Source organism: Neolamprologus brichardi, chromosome 22, assembly GCF_056152115.1.
Source record: "Neolamprologus brichardi isolate AB-2024 chromosome 22, ASM5615211v1, whole genome shotgun sequence".
In the NCBI taxonomy this organism is placed as follows: domain Eukaryota; kingdom Metazoa; phylum Chordata; class Actinopteri; order Cichliformes; family Cichlidae; genus Neolamprologus; species Neolamprologus brichardi.
Window position 1 is genome coordinate 14,170,002 of NC_142124.1, and position 21,047 is coordinate 14,191,048.

At 40.1% G+C, this 21,047-nt stretch overlaps 1 long non-coding RNA gene across 1 annotated transcript; it reads left to right on the forward strand.

The window, feature by feature from the left end:
* Positions 1 to 1,834: 1,834 nt before the first annotated feature.
* On the forward strand, positions 1,835 to 9,740 carry LOC102780008 (uncharacterized). Its single transcript, XR_436802.3, has 2 exons — positions 1,835 to 2,190; positions 7,892 to 9,740. It is a non-coding gene; the product is annotated as an uncharacterized LOC102780008 (long non-coding RNA).
* The last annotated feature ends 11,307 nt before the right edge of the window (positions 9,741 to 21,047 follow it).

Here is a 21,047-nt window from a genome sequence, read left to right on the forward strand (position 1 = left end):
ATGAATACATATAGCCGATTAAAATATTTAATAAAAATAATAATAAAAAAGTTAATTATTGTCCAGCTGCTTAAAATCATAAACCCTGTGTGGATATCTTTAATTAACACCTAACATAGAAATCTAAACAATACACTTGAAATGAAAATATTAACATTTTAAATAAAATATAGTTATTTATCAAAAAAAATAAATAATAAAAATAATTTTTCCTCTCTGTCAGGTGACAGGTAAATGATTTTGTCACAGGTGTTACTACAGACAGAAATCCGACATACACACAGTGCAGCTAACAAGGAAGTGGAATATTACACACACACACACACACACACACACACACACACACACACACACACACACACACACACATCACAAAACCATGCTGTTTAGGTGTGAGAACCTCGAAGTGATGTTAACACGTCACGGCCTCCACACTATGATCTCCACCAGTGGATGCCCCTGGAAAAATAAAAAAAATATTTAAAAAAATCCAAAAGTTCTCTTAATTTACTGTAAATCTCTTGGAGCAGGGGCAAAATAAAATGTAAAGCATGTTTATTTTTATTTTAATAAAAAAAAAAAAACCTCGGCAAACAAACACCCTGTTTGCTCTTTGTGTGTTTTGCGGACTCTGATGTGAGGACGGGAGCTGTGGCCTATTTTCACGATGTTGTATCAAAGAACATCTTCCCCATTATAGCGTGTCTGAGTGTGTACGCGCGCGTGTGTTAATTAGGCATCACACCTCGCTGCTAACGCATTAATTGAAAGCCAGCGATGCCTGTGACGTCATCCTCGCTTTCTCGCTAAAAGCCAATTAAAAAAAACCCCACACACAACAAAGAGTTTATGAAAAAATATTGAAAACCTTTTTTTCTTTTTTTTAATTTACAGTGTAATGTTAAAAAGAGATGCAATGTTATGAATTTGGATAATTATGTGACTATTCTATTATTTCACAAAATGATCTAGAAATATAAGAATGAGTAATTATTAAAATGATGACAGCAAAACTCCATAAATAAATAAATCAGTGGAGGATGTCACACACAGGCTGTATCTTCTATTATTTTAAATAATAAAAACGCCTGATGTTAATGGTTCTAAATAATAATTAAATAAATAACACACATTCAACAGTGCCTTTATATTTTTTTCCCTTATATTTTTTAAGCCTTTAACCTTCTTGTAAAGCTTTTGTTTGTTTGTTCTATAGGTGGTAGATTGTAGATATTTACATAAGACTGAAGTGATTTTTCACTTCTTTTAAACAAAAGTCACCAGGAAATATTTTAAGGCTGTGGAAGTTTGCATTAGTAATATTTTAGTAATGTTCAGCCACAGTTTTCGATTTTAACACCAGCTTGAAAATGCTTTCTTTCACAATAATGGATACCAATTTAAGGATGACAATAATTCCATGTAAGACTTGACACACCTTTGTGTTTACCTGCTGTAAGACAAACAAATATGCTTATTTTTCTCTGGATTTCCCTTTAGGACCCTATGAAAGATATTTGTGTGTATGACTCTCCTCAGGGCTATTTTTACATCCTGCTTCCGTCCCCCTCGTAAAGACTTTTACTGTTGTTGTCTTTAGCTCACTGGATGGCCGGCTGTAACGCTTTGTGTTGAATTCCTCAAAGAATACGCTCACATTTCAGTCATATAAAAAACACTTAATAGCTCGGAAAATGTGCTTTCCCAGCAGAATCCCCTGTGAATCTTTAGTCATGCTTTGTTTTTCATATCGTTTTACTGAGGTGTTTTTAACACCATGTGATCAATTAACACTCCAGATATATGACTATTATTATCGTTATTTCCACCTCTGGAATGTGTGCGGTGCAGCAGGCGGAGGAAATTAGCTTTGTCTTGCTGAATTAGCTCTTTAATGCATTTTCCCCTGTCGCTGTTTGTCCTCACAGGTGTATCAGAGGTTGTGTGTGTGTGTGTGTCTGCGCGTTGCTGGAGGAGAGCGGTGTCCGCAGGCCTGAGGGGTTGTCTGTTATCTTTGGTTATCTAGCTGTATGAGTGACGTACATTCTTCATAAAGCTAGATAACCGAAAGTAACAAGAATCCCATTACACGCCTGCACGGGAAAAAGGAAACAACAGAAATGAGACATAAAGAAGCAGCATGGGAGGACGGGAGGTGGACAAAAGATCCTGCTAAGCGATGACGTGAAGGTACGATGCTGTGTTACATAAGGGCTAACGAGAAGGGGGGGTGAGGGGGGTGTTGCGTCTCATGGAGGATCTGGAGGCAAAAAAGACAATAAGTGTTTGATTTGCACAAAATGCCTCAGATCTGCTTGTTGTCAATACAAACCATTGCAATAGTACAGTGGTGGGTGTAGCCTGTGCTGCTGCAGTTGTTCTCGTGCTGGTTGGTGAGTGAGTGCGTGGATACTCTCGTTCTGTAGCTCCGACTGACATTCAGGAGTGAGTGCAACATTTAGGTTTCTCTTGTCCTTGCCAAATGTGAACTTGAAGTCCCAGTGAACGGTAAAATGACTCATTAGCCCCAAAATTGGCAAAAAATTTTACAGATTTACATCCGTAACGAACTTTTCCTCTAGGAAAGTAAAAGATCTTAGTTGGTGTTCCTCAATTTTAGGAAGTCCAAAGCGATTGAAATCAATTTAAATGTACTCAGAGTCTCTGCAAGAAATTATTTTGCAAAGTCTTTCCAAACAGCTGATGCTGACGCTTCAGGACAAGCCACTTTTCAGGGTTAGTTTCACCTTTTCAGATAGCTTCATTATCTCAAATCTTTTTGTGGCCAATCCCAAACTGCTAATTACGGGTCCGCAGTAATATAGCAGCATTTTTGTCTTCTTTTCTCCACTCGATCAGAAGTCAGATCCAGTCAAGTTTCTTGCGAAATCAAGTTTCTTTGCCAGGTGCTGTAAGGGTTTTTGGCTGTGAGAATAAAATCAGCAATTTAGCTCAATAATCTATATATATATATATTTTTAAAAAAGCACATTTTAGACCATAAGTCTTTTTAAAAACCCTAAAACAAAAACAATTGTTCAGTTCGGGTAGCTAAGTTTGCTCAGCTGTACCAGATAATCTGCACAAATGTGGTGTTTCTGTCGCAGTGGTCATAGTAGAGGTGTTTGATTCACACACCTGCCATGCTGGGTTAGATCCCTGCAGCACCAGCTGCATGTGACACCCTGGGAGGAGAACATGTTGGTATCTCCCAATCACCCTCCCATAATGGCCTTTTTCATTTATTCAGCGTGTATTTTTTGAACATGAATACAGAAACTAATCTCCAGCCGAGAGATTCAGACTCATCAGTGTTTGGCTTCATTTCTCTTTTTTAATAGTTTGGATGATTCATTTCATAAAGGCTGATAATGTAATTGCAGCCCTTCTGGGGTTTTAGAGAGCTCGCCCTATAGAGGCAGCGGCTGTGGCGAGAGAGGTGAAACAAAACAAAGACCACCTTGAGAGGCAATTAGCGGCACTTTGCCATCATTTGGATCATTTCCACTCCAGTTGATGCCACTCTGCAGCTGATCTTCTGCTAAAGGAAAGAAATGGTCACAAACAAGGCAGCAGTGAGGGGCAGTGAGGAAAGATGACGTGTGTGTATGTGTGTGCGCATGCCTCATCCCACCTTTGGTGTAACTCTGTCGAAATACTTAATAGAAATCTTTAAAGCCACATGTACAGCATCTCCTCTCAAACCTCTTACGCTCCATCGCGACTTCATTAATGTAACAAAGCACAAAGCATGTTTATCTGGGCCTCGTCAGCAGTCATCAGGCTGCTGGGGAAGATCCTCTTTACTGAGCCCATCCTGAAATGTACGAGTTCGTTGGCATCTGCACACGGAAAACCGACTTTTATCCAGCTTTGGGTATCTGTGGCCTAATGAAGCAGCTTATATTCTCTATTTTTGGTTGACCGCACTGTACTTTCTCCACTTTCACCACCACGCTCCGTCTTACTTTTGTAACCCCCCCCCCCCCCCACCCAAAACAGCACCCCTCCACCCCCCCTCTTCATTTAATTTTATTCTTTGTGGTTTTTCCCAGCTTCGATTCTCAGATGGTTGGTTCTGATTTGTATGCATTTGCATAATGAATGTCATTTGCATGCTCAGGGGCAGACCATACCATGAGAACGGCTGTGTTGTTTGTGTGTGTGTGTGTGTGTGTTCATGCATGGGCACATGTGTGCTGTGTATATTAAGCACATGTAAATGACACGTTTTGTTTTTTTTTTTTCTTTAACGAGCAGACCAACGCAGGGTGTTGTGTTTGGCGTCCACACTGTACAAACACTTTATTCTTCCTCTGTGATGTGAGTGTGCGTCTTTGTGCGTCTATGTGTGGGAGAATTGCTCCTCTATGTGCGGTGCGTGTAGGGCAGCTATCTGCCGATCATGCCTCTTTCTCCCTCCCTACCTCTCTTGGTAACCGTTCAGCAATGCACCGACTACAAGAGTGAAAATAAGAGACTCCCTCTTCAATCCCATAATCCTCCTCTTCTCCGACCCCTCCCGTGCCAGTTTGTCCTCCTCTTCCACACGGCAAGTCACAGTCCTGCCACCATCTTAGGTGTTAAGACTGGCACAAAATGGCAGCTGAGCGGTGAACAGCCAGCGCTGCACCTTCCCCCCACTTCATGTTGGTCCCGATCGTTTCCGCGCCATTGGTCGCCTCAAGACAGTGTTAATTACTGCCAGTGCGTTAATTGTAGAGATCGCCCCAAGAGACATGCAGGAAGGGATGAGATAGGAGGAAAGCGCGCTGCCCGTGGCTTTTGACTGTCGACAAGATGGCATTTTTAGGGGCAGCTGCGGTTCCCGCGTCGCTTTTTCGCTGTGCCCGTCGTCACGCTGCAGACCCACCATTTTGCAGAAAACTCTTAGGACTGCTTTGCTTCGGCAACATTAAATTATACCAGCGCTTTTTTTTTTTTGGTGATTACAAAGAGTTATCATTTGCACCAGTGGTGGTATTTCTGCATGTGGAACATCCACGTGGTTTTTGTGCCGCGTGCACGTGCAGACAGCTTCATTTGATGATGTGAAGAAGAAGAAAAAAAACAAAAAACACCTACATGCTCCCTCACACCCTCGAGGAGCCATAATTAGCAACACAGCATTCTTCATAAATCTCACACTTAACAGTTTTCACACATGTGCAGCACATTTCCTATTTGGCTCGCAGACGAAAGCACGCTCCTTGTGGAAATTAAGACCTCAAACCCTTAAACGACACGTCACGTCGCAATTTGTCCAGATTTGATGAAAGGTCATGCTGTCTTTTCTGGCTTCACGAAGACGCATTATGATGCCAACCATTGGGTTTTGACAGGATCTGAGAAATATCTCAACCTTCAGACAAGCATTTAACCCTTGTGGTGTGAAAGCCTGACAAAGAAATGGTGTTGCTGCACCGATTATTTGAAGAAACATGCAAATTAACCTAAATAACGGACATAAATAACAAAATATCACCTCTGTTTTGTTCATTTGTTGCTCGCAAATGAAGCTCTCAGATTACGTTCATATTGGCTCCTCTGGCTTGTTATTTATTTTTAGCATTACGAGCATACAATCCATGAGCTGGTGTGTAGCCACATGAATTATTTGACAATTTAATTAACTTACACTGATTTCTAAAAAGGAAGGGAGCTCTAGCATTTGAGATTTTATTAAAAAACACACTTAATTACCTCGAATTTGCATCAAAATGTGGTGCTTTTCAGTAAGATTATGCAATGTTAGTCTTATGTTTTACTTTTTTGGGGGGGGGTTGCAAGTATGCTTTGATCACCAGCATTTGCGTCTAAAGAGGTCACATACTGAAGTGTGAACATGTGAACAATCCTTTAATTTGGAGTCAAGAGGAGTTCACGGGACAGTGTAAATTCATTCAAATAGTTTAACGGGAATTTAAATCATTGCCTCCCATGTGGTTTTTCTACCTGATTACTGAGCCCACAACTCTAAAGCTAAAGCCGGCAGGAAAGAATAAAGCTCCTATATGTTGAAAACTGTAGTGGGTGAGAAAAAAAATCAGAAGGGGGGGGGAGTGAAGTCGGATTGGGTGTGGGGGGGCAGACAGACAGGGAGAGGGGAGCCTGCGACAGTGAGATCTCAATAGTGAGAGGCCTTCTTTGTGTTTCTATGTAAGGTTTATTTTGGGGGGCGCAGGGGGCACGAAGAAAGGAGGGGAAGAGAAGAGGGTGGGGATCCTATCCTGGGCCCTCAGACAAGCGGCACATTGTCCTCCCCAATGTGTGGCGGCACTTGTGGCGTAACGCCATTATTTAGGCCAGTGGAGGGAACGGGGGTCTGGAGACCAGCTTAACCAAAACGCCAATTAGAGCCGGATCGTCCTGATTAATGGACGAGGGAGATTGGTAAACAATGCCGGCCATTGTTACCGTAACCCCCCCTCCTACAAACCCATACCCTTTTGGTTTCTTTCACACAGCAAACCCTCCATCCCCATTGCCTCTGACACACACACACACACACATGTATACTGCGCCTGCCATGCCAGCGCTCAAAGGGCCATTAGCATGCTGTTCTTGTTTGTTTGTTTGTTTCAGCCTCAATGTAAAGTTTAGCTTGATCAACACATCATACACAAGTATTAACCTTGCCGTGCATTTGTTTAGATGCCGCTATCCAATAAGATGAAGAAGGGTCACCAAAGTTAACGATTAAATGACTGCAGATGTGATTTTTGTTAACATAAACTGAAAAAAAAATTAAACATACGGATCAAATGTTACTAAAAACATCACCACTGCGTCACTAAAATCGCATGTTGGCTATACACTAAGTGCTGGAAACGAGGCTCCTCTCTTCAAAAGCGGCGCTGGGCTCATATGTTAATCACACACAACGCGATGCTCGGCTCTGCATTTCAATACGTCCTACTTTATTGTTTTTTTTTAAGCATATGCACTGAATAATTAGCCACCACATACTCCAATCAGGGGCATGCCAATGTGGGGTTGCCATGACGACCTCATCAGTCCCCCCCCACCCCACCCCCCATACACACACACACTCCACCACTACCCCCATCATTCTCCACCTTCTCAAGCCACCACCACTCCTCCTCCTCTCTGGCTACAAACAGGACAGAGAAAAATAAAGCGTGGGAAAAAAAACACTTTGTGGGGTGAAACAAAGATGGGGAGATGATGGAGGAAAGGAAAGGAAAGGAAAGGAAAGGAAAGGAAAGGAAAGGAGATGTTGTGTTCATGATTGGAACAGCAGCTTGTGTTTAGCTTGATTGTTTTGCAGTTTGGGTGTTTTGGGGGTTGCAGGGAATTTTTCTTGTCTGTCAGGGGTTGATTGTGTGTGTGTGTGTGTGTTCCTTCTGCTATTATTGTACCATCTATGAGCAGTGATTGGGAGCTTACAGTATAGTGTAGAAGGCAATACAGTAACGCTGAGCTCTGTGATAATTAATGTCAGGCTTAGCTCAGAGCCCTACAAATGCTCGAGTCTCTGCACATGATCTGATCCTGAAAATCTGCCTTCAGCTCCTCCAGATCAACAACATCTCCAGCATCACAAAATGTGTACAAAAATGGACATATTTCTTAATAAACAGATGTTGTTGTTTTGTTTTGTTGTTTTTTTTGTTTTTTTTTACCAATTTTCTTTAAAACAATTTAGTTTCTGAAGTAATAAGGGGCCTTGCAGGAAACCACTCTGTATATGCAGTAAACTAGAACACAGTTAAATCTGAGCAATTGGTGGTAAAAATATTCAGTTTCTCCTGTTATAACAACAGAAACTTATGAACACCTATATATATATATTTTTTGTCTTTACATATACTGATGTGTACATCATTACTGGGCTATTTCTAACGTCCTCTCCATCTCTTCTTTTAAGGCTTCAAATCTGCTTCGCGTTGGGAGACACCGACTAAAAGACTCTGAGTCAGTGATGAAGCCCGTTTCACACAGGACTACAACATCATCAACCACCGTTGTTAACCGTTGTTAGAAAGCAAACACAGTAACAACTTCTGTCAGCGAACAACCTGACAGCGGACGGTTAAAACTGCCTGGACTTGTTAAAGGACGCAGAGGTCCCTGTGCGCCCGAGAACGTCATTATCAGTCTGACGACAGAGAGAAACAAGAGGACAGATGACTCTGAATGAAGTAAACAAACAGACTCTTGAATACTGTGAGGCGGAAACTCAGATTGAAGGATGCTACAGTGGACTCTGTATGTGTGTGTGTGTGTGTGTGTGTTTAGAGGGGCTCTGCGCATCTGTTCAGGAAACATCTGCGCTAGATTTTAATGTAGGTCACAGCTTAGATTATTCCCTCACACACTCACAAACACACCAAAATAAATCCATCGCCTCATCACTGAGATTTATGTACATTTCTGGAAATTAGAGAAAAAGGAAAAATACAAACAAAAACTAGTAAATATGAAATAGTATAATTATTAGTAGTAATGCTAGCAATTTATCCCTCTTTAGATGAGGATTTTAACATTAGAATAGAATTGACATTTCTTTCTTCTCATTATTTTCTTATTTTTTTAACCTTAAAATAAATTTGTCTCATGTAAAACTTTGTTTCAATCAAACTGTCGACAATCAGTTTGGCTGGATTACTTGAAACAAGCTAAATTTGATATTTTAGTGCAATGACAAATGTTTTTAATTTTACCTGGGCTGCAAGCATCAAGTAAGTTCTTTGACATTTATGTCCATCAACATTACGTCTAATAAGTAAGTACGTAATGTTTATTTAAAAAGCGCAGATATGTGGGTACGCAGCGTTGAGCACAAATTAGAGTAAAATAAACAACAGTCACAACAACAGTGTGCAACGCATTTTTAACAGTATCATTTGGTGAGTGTATGTGAGTGTTTTTTATGCTTCTGTTTATGACAGGGTTTCTCAAAAATGTTTAAAACACACTAAATAATTTGGATTAAAGCTCTGGTTCACTGTACACTTCTTATATGTTAGCATAAAAAAAGTGTTTTTTTTTAATGTACAAAAAGGTACTGTGGGGTTGGCGCTACCTCAGTAATCTATTATTAATCTTTAAATTGCACTCTGATTGTGATGCACACTTTAAAAATCAAGGTAGTTATTATCGCAGCAGGAGGTATTTTGTCCAATCAAAACGACTTAATGTTTACTTTTTTATCTATGCAAAAGAAAGCGAGTAGGAGGCGTTAGATTTGCATTATTTGTGGAAGTGCACACGAGTACTGATGCTATATTTGCACAATAGCACATAATGTACGCGTTTAGTTTGAGTGAGATGAGCGCTATATGAGCACAGGTGCAATGTGTGTTGCCGGATGTTGCTGAAAAGCATTTTTTTTTGTTCTTTTTGTCAGTCGGGGTAGAAACAATTAGTGGGAGATGTGTGGCGTTCGGTAATTGCACTGTCAGTCTCAAGACACTGAAATCTGCGTTTGTTCCACATTTCATTTGAGTCAAATCAGCTTTTATGACAATCTGATACGACTGCTCGATTCTGTTTTGTTTTAATGTGGAGAATTTGAGTGAATTTGTGCAATATGCTGTGTGTATGCAGCAAAAAACTGTATTAGAAGGAGTAATGTGGATGACTGTAACATTATGCACTATAAACTACTGTCTCAGGAGTTTTGGAAGCTTCTTTTGCACTTGATCTACTTTGTACTATGCAACTGTTTCTAAATATAATCAATAAAAGTATTCATGTTTACAGTGAGACAAAAACGTGGACTATATGTGGATTTTCTTTAGCTATGTTGCAATTAATGTGTGCTAGAATGTAGAGATGGACCGATCCGATATTAAGTATCGGTATTGGACCGATACTGACCTAAATTACTGGATCGGATATTGGAGGGAAATCCGATCCATTAAATATCAAAAAAGCACCTCACAAAACTTGTGACATGGCATAACTCGGCTCATAACCGTAGCACGTTGGAGCAGTATGCATCACGTGTTGGAGCGGCAGTGGCGTGCGAGACCTGTCGGTGGTCTGGTTGAGTATTTCATCTCCGAGAAAGTTATCCCAGAGAGAAGTAAAGCAAGTGTGTAAGTTCATCTCTGAATGTTTGTAAAGCATTCCAGCGTTAAGCTTAACAACTGATATATGGAGCGACTGCCTCTTCTTGCTGCTACTTCAATTGTGAAACTGCTTAATGATCAGCTGATCGGCTTTTCTGTTGCGAGTCCGTCTCTCTTGCTTGTTTTTGGCCCACTTCGCACCAGAAAGAGGAAACCAGCGGCTGAACAACAGCAGGACGTTTAAGCTTGATAAGCTGTTGTTAGAATTTATTTAATATTACTTTCTACACCAGGATCCTTTTCTATGCAGCTGACGGCTGGTAACTGTGCAGGGGCGGATCTAGCAAAGTTTAGCCAAGGGGGCCGATAGGGCATGAACAGGGAAAAGGGGGCACAAAGACATACTTTTCTTTCTTATTCTCATTTAAAATGTCTAGCTTTTAATAAATAATTATCTGAATCTTACACCCAGTTTTAATCTGATGTAAAATGTATAGAAGTCCATTACTGTATATAGTAAATGTTAAGTCTAATATACCCTAGTAAGCTATACTACCTTTTCCTTTGGGAAGGTACCATCTGTGCAGTCTGCAATTCTGTTGAAGAAAGATGTTGAATCTATTTAATTATTCTTAAAAAATAATTTCTTTCTGTGCATTTTTTTTCACACTGCATCAAATTAAAGTTGATTACGTCGATTAAGCATCATGAGGTGGAGGGTGGTTCCCTATTATTTTTTTTTTTGCTGGGAGTTTGCAACCCTATTAGTTAGGTTGCTTAATATTTCTGCTAAGTACTCTTTAAAATACCAGAATAGGGAAGATGGAGTAGGTTTAAGTTTATTAGATTGATCAGTGTTGCTGAACTATGAAATATTTTGGGTGCACTGTATTTTTTGTATACAGGTATAACAGAATAGCTTTAGTGTTTGTTTTTTTAACTTGAGTTTGAACTTATACAAAATGCAGCAAGATTAAAAAAAAAACAGTTTTATTTATTAAAAAACACACTATATCGGATTCATATCGGCAGATATCCAAATTTATGATATCGGTATCGGACATAAAAAAAGTGCTATCGTGCCATCTCTACTAGAATGTGAATGGCAATCATAAAGCAATAATGATCAATATTAACAGTGACTATAACTTATATAAACTCATGCAAACACTAATCTTTCAATCCCACAACATTTTAAATGGTGTTTTCTGAGATGATTTGATATCAGGGAGGTATCTAATAAGACTCAACAGTATGACTGAGACTGGTCTCAAAAGTGTAAATTAAATGTAAATTTACAGTTTTTATTTATGCATCTTAAAATTTCAAAACTTCTAGATAATGACATAAAAAACCAAAATTATCTATCTTCATTTATTTATTTTTTAATTTTAAATTTGAAGATTCAAAGTGTCTCCGCTTTTTGAATTACTGGGGTTTAGAAATGATGCAACTGAATAAATACTACTATTATTGCTAAACTGTAGCAAGTTTGTGAATGCTTAAACTTACGGTAAAAAACTACGTTTTCAAGAATCTGTCAATTGATCGCAAACGTGTTAACACTGTGAATCAAAGATAACAAGCACTGAGAATAATTCACAATCTGAAACTGATTGCATCATTGCTCTGCTGTTTTTGTATAGTCGCCTTAAGGGGATTTACATTGTAAGGTAAAGACCCTACAATAACAGAGAGACCCCATCAATCCAGTGACCCCCATGACCAAGGCCTTGGCAGGAGTGGGAAGGAAAATTCCCGGTTTACAGGAAGAAACTTCCAGTAGAACAAGGCTCAGGGAGGGGCACCTATCTGTTGCTGTGGTTAGGGTGGAGGGTAGGCAGACAGGACAAAAGACACACTGCAGAAGAGAAACTAATGATTAAATGTGGAGTGGTGTATAAACACACAGCGAGTGAAAAAAGGGGAATGAAGAAGAAATGTCCAATGCATCGTGTACACTTGAACATTTGGATTGAAGAAGCCTGGCATCAAACTGCTAACCTTCTGCTAAGATGACCAGCTTGACTCCCAGTAGTCCCGATAACCCTGAGCTGTTTCCTATTTACTTTTTATATGAAACACGGCCAGATGAGCTTGTTTCTACCTCTACCTGTCCTTCAGTTCTGTCCTTCAGCTCCACAGCTCATGGCTGCTTGCAGTTTTTCCAACGACAGTCAAAAAGACAACCTGTTTTTTTCCTCTATTACCCAGGTGTTCTCAGTAGATCTCCAAGTCAAAGATTAATTAGTCTCTTTGATTATTGTGTGGAAATGAGGAAGCTGCTTTTTTTTTTTTTTTAGCATTCATACATTTAACATTTTGTTTATTTTGCACAAATTTAATCAGAAAAATGTTACACCAGAAGTTTGATATGTTTTATAATGAGTCCATGCTCTATAGATCTGTTAAACCAACTTTTAGAGGAAATTTTTGTTTTTAAATTGAAGACTATAAATATTAAAAATCGTGGCTATTAGTAGTTCAGTATATAATAAAATATTGTGTAAAATGTTGGAATTTAAACTGGCTCCAGTGGCACTTACTGGCTATTAATAAAGACAGCATAAATATGACACTGTACAGTATACTCAAAAAATATAAATGCATTGGTAAAACACAAACAGCCCTCTTAAAAATGATAGGAGATTCAGAAATGTCTGGAAAACTCCTGAACACATCCACTGATCAATGTTTACACGCAATGCACAATTGCCGATAATCGGAGTCACATCTGGATGATGTGTTGTGTCTGGGACAGGATGGCACAGCTGCTTTAAAAGACATGCAGGCCAGTGGATCCAGCTGCTTCTGTGATGGATGCAACATCTAAAAAAACATCTGGTTTGACAAGCTCCTTACACAAACACTTTAGGGTTAAAGGTCACGATAAGAAAAGGGGTTCCAGAGCGTTGGATTTGGGTGTTAAAAACACAACAAATATAAAAATATCTACAGTATTAAAGTGGCCTTCAGCTCTCAGACAGGGCGGCATGAGTGATGGAGATCAGTCATCTGTGTGTTTTTTATAATTGTGGTCTTAATTAGGCATGTAAACTTCTTATCAGTGAAAAGAAAAAGACACATTTCTAATTTTAACCCTGTAACACCAAGTGAAATGTATTTGATACACGAGGTTTTTGCCAGTTTTTGAGACAGCTACGTCATTTTATGTTTTTTTTTTCCTGAATAACTTACACAAAAATGCCAGGTGTAGCAAAACAATTGTCACTCCAGTTTTTGGCAATTGTATCATGGTTCAGGCTTTACACACTGTTAAAAGATTAATAAAAATGATGATTGTTTCTTTTTTCCTTCTTTTCCTTTTTTTTAAACTGAGTGTTTGAACTTAAAACAGACAACTATCATCCAGCTAGGGTTTCTTTGTGTCAGCTGGCTGGGATTTCTGCTTCAGGCTAAAAAACAAAGAGGGCGTTTCACAGGCTACCTGACTCTTCTTCCACACAAAATGATCCCTGTAAGTGCCACCTACTCTAATCAGAAACAATATCAGACGATGATAAAATGGTGACTAAAAATAAAGAACATATGAGAAAAATAAAGAACATAAAAAATATAAGGCAAAGCTGTTGTAAATAAGAGAAGACATTAATGCTGCAGTTAATATGTTTATTTTAATGCTGAGCGCTCTCTCTGTGCCTCGCTGCACATTAGAGCTCTGAAACATTAATGATGACCAGACTTTAACAAACCATCAGGAAGCATTAAAAACAAAGCTGTATCTAAAACACCTGTTATATTACTTCCGAATGTGAGAAATGCCTTTTGGTAACAGATGCTGACGAACTAATGTGTCTACATGGTGCATTTTGACATTTTAGGTTTAATATCAATACGTGTGATTTGTCCTAAATAAAACTAAAAGTCCAAAGTGGTTACTTCATAATGTTATTGATTAAATTTCACATGCAACCCCACATACGTGTAAGTGAAAATCCCAATCAGCAGAAGTAGTAGACTGTCTTACAAATGATTCCAGCACATGTGCTTCACTGACTGACCTCTCACCTGCCTCTAGCAAGCTACGATCCAATACCTTAATTAATAGGCTCTAAAAGCTGAGCAGTCATCACGAGAGCCAAATGTCAGCTCAATTATAACTCAAATATACTGGATAACTTGGTCTTAAAGAGACAAAAAAGCTTACCATACATGGAAAAATAACAAATGCAGGGGGCATCAGCCACACAGAATAATTTATAATGTCAGAAAGAAATGAAAAGTGTTTTTAAGACCATTTGCATCATTTGTCATTTCTGGAAACGATCTAGTTTCGCTTGTTCTGCTAACACGAAAATTAACACAACTTTGCGTTGTAGGAGATGGATGGTCAGTGTACCCGCACATTAAATGTGAGCAATGTTGCAGCAAACTACACGGCGAAAACACTGATCGTAAAGCATCAGTCCAGCCTCCTCGTGTGAAAATTACAGTACTTGAAGTCAGCTGTAAGCCCATTTACAGAGTATGCTGTCTTTTACAGGAGCCTAATTACAGAGCGATCAAGATCAAGGCCGTTTCTAGTCTGATGTAGGTCACTTTCAACACGATTAAAATATTATTAACATTTCTCAGTTCGTGCATTTGACTAAATTTGATGTCTTTTCAGGGAATTTAGCTGCTAAAAGTGCCAACTTAAATGTATTTGAACATGCCACCGCTACTGTAAGCATAGGCGCCACAATTGCTGTGGTAAACGTGAGAATTAATAGTGCGCACACTCACTTTAAAGAAAAAGATAAATCCTGAATGAATGTGCCATATGACAGGTAGGCCCTCTGCTGCAGTCAGCGCTGCAGCTCGGCCTCCAGACAGCAGGAAAGTTACGGGAACCGTCTGATTACGATGGAATCAATAACAAAACAAAAGACCATGTCTGGGAGGAAAATCGTGGGAAGTGCCGCCAAGGGCCTGATTAGCATTCTGTATTGCGAGTCCCCATAGGCCGTCTCCTAGAGCCCCCAGACCCACAAGTGAAGAATGGCTGCGCGGGAGGGGAGGGGGCGCTGAGAAGAGGCTGCAGAGGGCCAGACGGGGGATGTGGAAAGTCAAGGAAGACAGCTTCACAAAGGAAGGCATGGTGCTGAGGAGGGGGAGACAAGGGGAGGTGTCGGGGGGGCTCGAGGCTGCCACCGTGAAATCAGGCAGCGCGAGGGAACTGGGTTCAAGTTCAACAGCAAATCCCCATCTGCGTGCTGAGGTGATGAAGACGAAGCGTAGAAGAAGACCTGATTGACTCAAACTGTGACTTCATCCAGTCTGAGTGCGCCTGGTGTTCAAATGAAACTGAACAGAGAGGAACCTTCTCCTTCACTAAAACTCCATTTACCACTGACGAGTACGTGTCAAAGAAGGACATCACTAGTTGCAGCCAATACCAAAGCAAAGAAGAAAATATAAACATGCGAAGATTAAACATTTACACAAGTGTTTGGTTCACAAGTACATCGAAATACTCTGAATCTCAGCATCAAGCTGGCATCAAATATTTCTATTTGTTTAAATCACTGTGCAGCTGGGAGTAATAACCTTTAAAGAGTGGATTAGATGGCAAGCAGCTGATGACAAAACACTGTAAATTTCCTGCAGATCAGAACTGACAATGCCAAAAACCTTCTCACAGATTTCTAAGATTCCCGATCACTCACTGATCAACGCACAAACCACACAACAGCAACAGTTTAATTCCCAGTAAAGCACATATCCTACAGATTACTTGTTTTTTTCTTGGATTGTGAAATGAAAATAAAGTTTCTCAGACTAAAATCCTCCAGGATTATATAAAATACAGGCAAAAATACAGGCCAGTTCCACCCCTCGGCCTCCTAGTAGATCCACCTATGGTATCAATTTCAAAATTCCACGTTACCTCATTCTCAGGTTATCACATTCATAAGATTTTCAGAAAACCCGACCTCTGACGTTGGCCGTGAGGTTGAGTTCACTAATATTTGAACTCCGAGATCTTTAATAGATTCACCTATGGTATCAATTTCAAAATGCTACATGCTCTAGTTCTGAAATTATCGCATTTACAAACTTGGGTGTCCAAGCTACACACCCGCCCCTCGTGAATACCCCAACAATACCCCTCAGATATAAAAGACGGATGGGGTACAATACACTGTTTGCACTCTTCTGTGCTTATTCTACCAACTGAATCACCAGGTTTAGACAAAGTTCTTCACTTCAGAGAGGCAACATCTTTAACATAATAAATCGAATGATTTGGAAGAACACCATCTAAAAGCGTTGTCATGGAACATTAAAAGAAATTGATTTTTTAATATACTGGTTCTACTAGTTACTGGTTACCATTTTTGAGCTGATTTTATGCTAAATGTCAGCCAACAGATCTACCAATGAATGGTACTGACTGTCCTTTTTTCATGTGGAATTTGTAAGTACCTTTAGTTATATTAACATGTTAAATATATGTTAGGTAAAGGTTTAAATCACCATGACGGACAGATTTCTCCACACCACTAGGTATTCACCTGCAGAAATACGCAGATATAAATGGAAGCTGTTTATAAAGATTATGCAAAACAAACTCTGAATATATCAACGTCCTCACCCTGCTTGAGGTCAGAAATTAAGTGTGACATCAAGAGGTCTGACCTCAGGGCACAAGGACAATGGTCACTTCCTCCTTACTTCATCACCTTTCTACACACATTTAAGTGTTTGCATTCATGCATGTGTGTGTGTGTTTGTGAGTCATGGGAGAGTGTGACGGGAGGAGGCTGCTCTGCATGACCCTTGTTGATGGCCTTTTAAATCCACAAGTTGTTTGACCTTTGATCCCTGTGATTGTTGTTCTGCTTCCTTGCAGGTCTTTTGGGATTTCCCATAAAGACACCTGTGAAATCCTGCTGGTTGGTTTTTAAGCTGACTCACACGCTTGATTTAGTATTATTAATTCTTGCTGAAATGGACAGTGAGCAGGGGATGAAACAGTCAAGTTAGTGTAGCAGCATTACAAGCAGTGATCCACTCCTATTAACTGTTCAAACATTAAAAATCTACATTTTTATAAAGGCTTAAAGAACATTTTTTAAATCATTGACCTGTTAAAGGTAAAAGATCTAGGGGTTTCCTGTGAAACTAATAATGAAAAAGGTTCAAAATAAACAGCAGTTGCCTGTGCTTGGTCAAAAAGTTCAAACTTCTCTTTAAAGACTAACGGGGAAATTATGGTTCAGCCGAGGCAGCACATGAGCGGTCCCTTGGCAGCTTTGAGTGCTCGTGTACCTGCAGAGAGTCAAAAATATGAGACGAAACCTCTCTGTGGGCCACTCATGCTTGTGCTGCTCTTGGTCCATCAGCCAACCAGCAAAGTTATAACACAAAGAGCTGACGTGAAACCAAGTGTTAAAAATGGTGAACAATGTCCACTACAGCCAGTCTGTGCTTTTAATACTGCATTTTTTTCAATCTCTGATCTTTTTTCACATTTTTCCTATTTCCGATGAACTTCACTGTCGATCCCTTTCCTATTCTGGCTCATTAGTCAACTAATCAGCATCCTACCAACATGCTGTATCATCTATCTCAAATGGTAGCATGTTTGCAATGGTTGGAAACCCCTCTCCATAGGCTCTCTGTAGAAAAATATCTTGGTAAATGGACGCAACCATGGTACCATATATGGTAATGAAACAAAAATCAAGTAAATTGAAATGTATGACATCTTGATGGGAGTGCGTTTTGATGAAATAATAGACAGATATCAGGTTGACACATCCTGTCCATGGCTGGGGTGGGGGTCAGGGGGGTCAGTGCTGGATAAAGAGGTTGTTGACCTGCTGGTTTCCTGGAGTTTAACCTCTTGCCCCCCTTTGTGATGAAAGCTTAGAGATTGGGACTCAGTTAGGAGGGGTCAAAGGGGAAGTCTTCCCCGGACGGTGGGCAGGAGGACGAAGCGTGTCGTCAGTCCTCAGCGGACGGTGGCAGTCGACTTAAAACACGTGCGTGCTCAGACTCACCAGAATCTAACGGTTAATTTCTAAATGTATGCAAATATGTTCAGGCTGGTGCAGAAACAATAGACACACATGTTAAAAAGAATGTCCTGACTTTAGTTTCTGTTGCCACGTTTTGCTACAGATCATGCATGGGAATGCTCGGCTCAGTCTTTCCCCACAAATGAAAGCTGTCTGAATTTTATTTTCCACCCAGAAGTCATTCACTTGCTAGTTTTCCATTAAAAAAAAAACCCATGTCTAGTGAACACTGGTGAACACTTTGTGAATTATCCTTCAGACCATTGACAGGGAGGCGGCGAGCTCGATGGGGAAACAATATCTCATAGATTGCAATGAAAAAACAAAACAAAAACCGATCCATCCAGGCGAAGACACGGGCACAAAACATGGCTAGAAATCAGCCATGAGTATGTCATGGCACGCTGGAGGGTCTGACTACTTAATTAGACATATAAAAAGGATGGGTCAGACAGAGCAGACAGGGAAAGAAAAGCTGGCGAGATGAGGCCCTTCAAATTGTCTGCGTCACACTGTGGGAGTGTGTGTGTCTGGATGGCGCTGTGAGAAAGTGTGCGCCGTGTCGTTTGCATGTCTGAGTCTCGCCTGTGCGGGTCTGCGTCCGACTGCGTGCAGGAATGTGTCTGTCTGGTGCATCCGTGTGAGTTATTGAATAACATGTTTAAGGCGCGCTGTGGTGGCGTTTTTTGTTTGGTGTAACGGAGTCTGATTGTGTAAATCTGCTTTAAACCAGACGTGTACGGCACACACACACACATAGAAACACATGCAGCAGTTTAAGAGCACACAAAAAGCATCAGAATGGGAATCTTAAAGATAAAAACATTAAGCTACTTTTGTGGTATGAAGCAATAACACATGCTAAAAATACGTGCTCATGAATACGGAGCTCGGTTGGTTGAATCGCGCCGTTGTCGGCCAGCAGATTCAACCCTCGCGGGGGACGAGATTATTAAGATGCATGACTGATTAACAGAGCAGCAAAGAAGGTAAATACTACATCATATTACATTTTTCTGTCAGGCCTCCCCCTGCTCTTTATTTTTTATTCTCAGAGATTAAATTATCAGCATCACTGAATCATTTTTCTCTAAAAGTTATTTATATACCACAAAGGTCAAACTATGAGAAATCAGCGACAAGGAGTCACCAAGAAGTTTGCACTTCGAGGTCTGTTTGAAGATGACGAGGAGCCTCACTGCTTACATGAAGTGTTTGTAGCTTCAGGTTGTAGCTTTGGTTAGTTGGAGTGAAGTTGTTGCAAGGTTGAGCTAAAAACTCTTAACTGGAAAACATCATGAGGTGAAAGAAAGCCATGGTGCTCAGACGCAGGACTAACCAGCTGGCGTTGTTAACGTGTTCTGCTGTGGTCAAACTACAATATTATGAAATGTAGTTCATTCATCTAGCCTGATGTAAACATGGCTGAGGTTGAAATTTAACCTCCTGCCACCCTGCGCCCTCATAAGGGGACTATTTTTGGCTTTCCTGGACTTTACACTTTATTGTGTTTAATCCTTTCTTAAACAATGGCGACTTTATTGTTTATGCTGTAAAATAAACCCTTTTCCCCATATGTAGATCATAGCTCATCTGAGATCTTTAGTAGAAACACCTATGGTATCAATTTTAAACTTCTACATCGCTTTGTTCTCAAGTCGCCCGCCTGCCCAGCACAATGACGAAAATACTCCATCAATCTTTAATGGCTGAGGGGTAAAAAAACCCCAAAAAACCTACTGCTGGCTGCTCCCTGTGGCCACCACAGCAGGTAGCTCTGTTTGATCAGACAGAATTTATGCCGGATACTCTTCCTGACACAACCCCAACAGAAATCAGTGTGTCTGACTCGAATCAACCCAGCACTTGTCAACCAAATGTGTTAATCACTACATCAGCTCTCCAACTCTGTTTATCCATTAAAAATTCCTCAATGTGCTCACAAGTATTATCTTGTGTGCTGACGTAAAACTGATTGACTGTTTGACTGAAAACCTTGATGGAGAAATGAAGCACATGGGAAAGTGGATACTTGAGGCTGGTTCCAACAGCGAGTCAATCTCCGGCCTCACATGGTAAAGAACCCAGTTTGCAGAAGAAATAAATATATTTGCATCCTTAAACATATCATTCATAACAGCTGTACGGGAGTTTGATTAGTTTATTAGAATACAATAGTCAAATGCTATGCATATTTAACATGGTGAATGTGTTTTTAAGTGTTTCTAGGCACCCATGTTTTGGTAAACTTAGCTTTTTCTATCTGTTTTGGCCTTTTATCCACACAAACATGAAGCATTTTAAAAACCAGGGTGCAAATGTGAAGTTGAAAAACTCCTTTGAGCAAGATATCTGGAAAGTTTGCCTCACAACATTGAAAGGTGCACGCCTCTATCGCCTGTGTTATTGTTTATGACCTTTAGGAAAGGTAAGGAAAGGAGTTATCGCATTCACAAGATTTTCAGAAAACTTGACCATGAGCTTAAGGTCAGAGGAGCAGAAATGAAGACTGATGAGAGACCAGACAAGGTTTTTCCAACTATCTGTTGTCAAATTTTGTTGATCCAGTGTGAACTATAGCCTCAGTTTCCTGTTCTTTGCTGACAGGAGTAGCACCTAGTGTGGTCTTCTGCTGCTGTAGCCCATCTGCTTCCTGGTTTGACATGTTTTGTGTTCAGAGATGCTCTTCTGCATACCTTGGCTGTAACGAGTGGTTATTTGACTGAGTGATGCATTTCTATCATTTACAAGCAGTCTGATCATTCTCCTCTGGCCACTGGTATCAACAAGGTATTTTCACCCACAGAATCGGCGCTCACTGGATTTTCTCTCTCTTTATTATTTTTTTTATTTTCTGTTGGTGGTGTGGGAAAATGGGAAAATCCAGCACCAACAACCATGTCCAAAATCAGTTAAAATCACCTTTTTTCCTCATTCTGATGCCCAGTTTGGACTTCAGCATGCTGTCTTGATTATATAT